This window comes from Malania oleifera, chromosome 1 (assembly GCF_029873635.1).
Source record: "Malania oleifera isolate guangnan ecotype guangnan chromosome 1, ASM2987363v1, whole genome shotgun sequence".
Classification (NCBI taxonomy): Eukaryota; Viridiplantae; Streptophyta; class Magnoliopsida; order Santalales; family Ximeniaceae; genus Malania; species Malania oleifera.
Genome location: NC_080417.1, coordinates 66,274,416 through 66,277,196, shown reverse-complemented (window position 1 = coordinate 66,277,196; position 2,781 = coordinate 66,274,416). Strand labels below are relative to the sequence as shown.

At 45.5% G+C, this 2,781-nt stretch overlaps 1 non-coding gene across 1 annotated transcript in view; it reads right to left on the bottom strand.

Annotated features, from left to right (window-relative positions):
• Positions 1–140, bottom strand: part of LOC131147467 (5.8S ribosomal RNA) — a 156-nt gene extending 16 nt beyond the window's left edge. Inside the window, exon 1 of the ribosomal RNA XR_009134843.1 lies at positions 1–140. This exon is cut by the window's left edge and continues 16 nt beyond it. This is a non-coding gene — a ribosomal RNA (5.8S ribosomal RNA).
• Between the last annotated feature and the right edge of the window lie 2,641 nt (positions 141–2,781).

Genomic DNA, 2,781 nt, shown 5'->3' with positions numbered 1-2,781 from the left:
GTACCCTCAGCCTAATGGCTTCGGGTGCAATTTGCGTTCAAAGACTTGATGATTCACGGGATTCTACAATTCACACCAAGTATCGCATTTTGCTGCATTCTTCATCGATGCAAGAGCCGATATATCCGTTGACGAGAGTCATTATGGTTCAAAAATAAACACATCCCATTGCACCGTAGATGAGGCAACAAGAGAATGTTCTTTCATTTCAATTCCTTGGCGCATGCCACACCTGGGTTATTGTGAAACTTATCGAAATGAGCATGCAAAAAAACATGATTTCCCATTCAATAAAAAATGGGGAACACCTGCGTTGCAATGTTCAAATCAACAAGGGTGAGGTGAGCATGAAGCAATCACCACTATGTAAATAACATGTTCGCGGGTCATTCTTTGGCAAGTTTTGACAATGATCCTTCCGCAGGTTCACCTACGGAAACCTTGTTACGACTTCTCCTTCCTCTAAATGATAAGGTTCAGTGGACTTCTTGCGACGTCGCCGGCAGCGAACCGCCCACGTCACCGCAATCCGAACACTTTTCACCGGACCATTCAATCGGTAGGAGGGACGGGCGGTGTGTACAAAGGGCAGGGACGTAGTCAAAGTGAGCTAATGACTCGTGCTTACTAGGAATTCCTCGTTGAAGACCAACAATTGCAATGATCTATCCCCATCACGATGAAATTTCAAAGATTACTCGGGCCTGTCGGCCAAGGCTATAGACTCATTGAATACATCAGTGTAGCGCGCGTGCAGCCCAGAACATCTAAGGGCATCACAGACCTGTTATTGCCTCAAACTTCCGTGGCCTAATTGGCCATAGTCCCTCTAAGAAGCTGGCCGTGAAGGGTCACCTCCACATAGCTAGTTAGCATGCTGAGGTCTCGTTCATTAACGAAATTAACTAGACAAATCGCTCCACCAACTAAGAAAGGCCATGCACCACCACCCATAGAATCAAGAAAGAGCTCTCAGTTAGCTCTCAGTTAAGGTTGTGTTAGAGAGAGAAGCTCTCACTTCTCTCTAAGAGAAGCGCATAACCGTTGGCTGGGTGTTCGTGATTGGGACTGTGCTTGTGGATTGTCCATGCTTGATCGAAGGTTATTGGGCTGTGAAAAGAATCTAAGATACCCTCGTTGCCCGGATTGTGGTTTATTGGGGTGTCTTTCATGATTCTGTGAAGGTTTTTCTTGATCTCGGGAAGTTCGATCTGGATGTTCTTGGAGGTTGGGATTTCTGATTTTTGGAATATTATGCTCTGGTTGGACTTCCATTCATAGTGAGGTCTGCTTGTCCATTCTAGTGGTTCTACAAGAGTTTTGAATTATCTTTGATCTGGTGAAGAGATTTGTTCAGGCTGTGAAATTGCCTCTGGGGTTGTGGGCGTCGGAAAGTGCTCTGATACTCTGTTCTTTGATCCTAAAGGATAGACTATCTGATCCTGATTGTGGCTAGCCCTACTGATTTTGGTCCACCAGCTTAGAAACGTGATTACTTTCCAAGATCATTTTGTTGGGTGAAAAGTTGAGTACAGTTGGGTATGCTGTATGTTACTCGTATATTTGGCCCCTGTTCGTCAGTTCTTGGCTCAATAGGTGGCTTGAGAGTACGTTTGATCCATTTCCGGTGTTTGAAGTGTGATAGATGTTGTTTTTCCTAGCGGGACGTTCGAATTCAAAGTCTGTGGGGACGCTTCACGTTCTTTGGCCGCTGTCAGTAACCACGTGCCGTGTCAGTCCTGTGTGTGGGTGGTTGCCACGTGTTGGCCTTGGTGAGTATTCGTTCCTGAGCGAAATTTATTGCACTTGGGGGATTCTCGAGCTAGCGTGCCGTCCGTTCGTAGTTTTCCTCGCGGGTGGCCAGCACGTGGTGGTGACAGGTTAGGAAATTAATTACCCCATTTGACTTCTGCCTTCCCAGACTAGTTCACTACTCTTGTTGGTGTTTGCGCTCGGGCTTTGGGTGGGTGTTCGCTGCGTGGAAAAGTCAAGGTTCTGGAGTGCGCTGGTGCATTCCACGTGGTTATTCCGGTGTTTCCTGCGTGTTGTATGGGAGACTGTCACGTAGCCATTTGGGTCGCCACATGTAGCCAATGCTTGGATCGTTGAATGTAACTGTCTCCTTTTCAGTTACGTGATCTCCATGACTCATGCAACTATGAGTTGCTGTGACTCTCCAGCTGCAAATAAGCATGCTCAGGGTTCAAAAGTGATTGATGAATGCCTTAACTTCATTAAAATGAAAGGTGGTGATCGTAATTTTTGGGAAAAGAAGAATCATAGTGAGATTATGGAGGAATTTGGGAAACTATACATTCAAAGCAGCAACAGTGATCAATGTGGTTCGAAGGGAGCGGGTATCACCAGGTGTAACAAACAAGCTACACAAAGTGCTTCGTCAGATGATGATCTGCTCCTCTCTGAATCTCTGGGCACAAAGGATACAGAAGATGAATTAGAATCCTCGGTGAATACTATCTCTACTCAGGAGATGCCCCCAAAGCAGAAGGTAGCAGACGTCAATGATGAAATACAAGAGGAGGTTCAGAAGGCTAAAATGATAGTGCGAAATAACAAGAAAGTTCTTTGGAACGAACTGTTTGCGAATAACAGGAATCCTTCTTGTTGTGGAACTATTCCAGCTTTCGTTTCTGAAGGCCCTATTGTTGACATCCCAGAAGAAGATTTGCTGGAGTTTAGTGGGTTATATAATAAACACTTGGTGGGGTACTTTACCAACAAACACCCGGGAAAGGAGGCACTTAATAGGTTGCTTAGAAC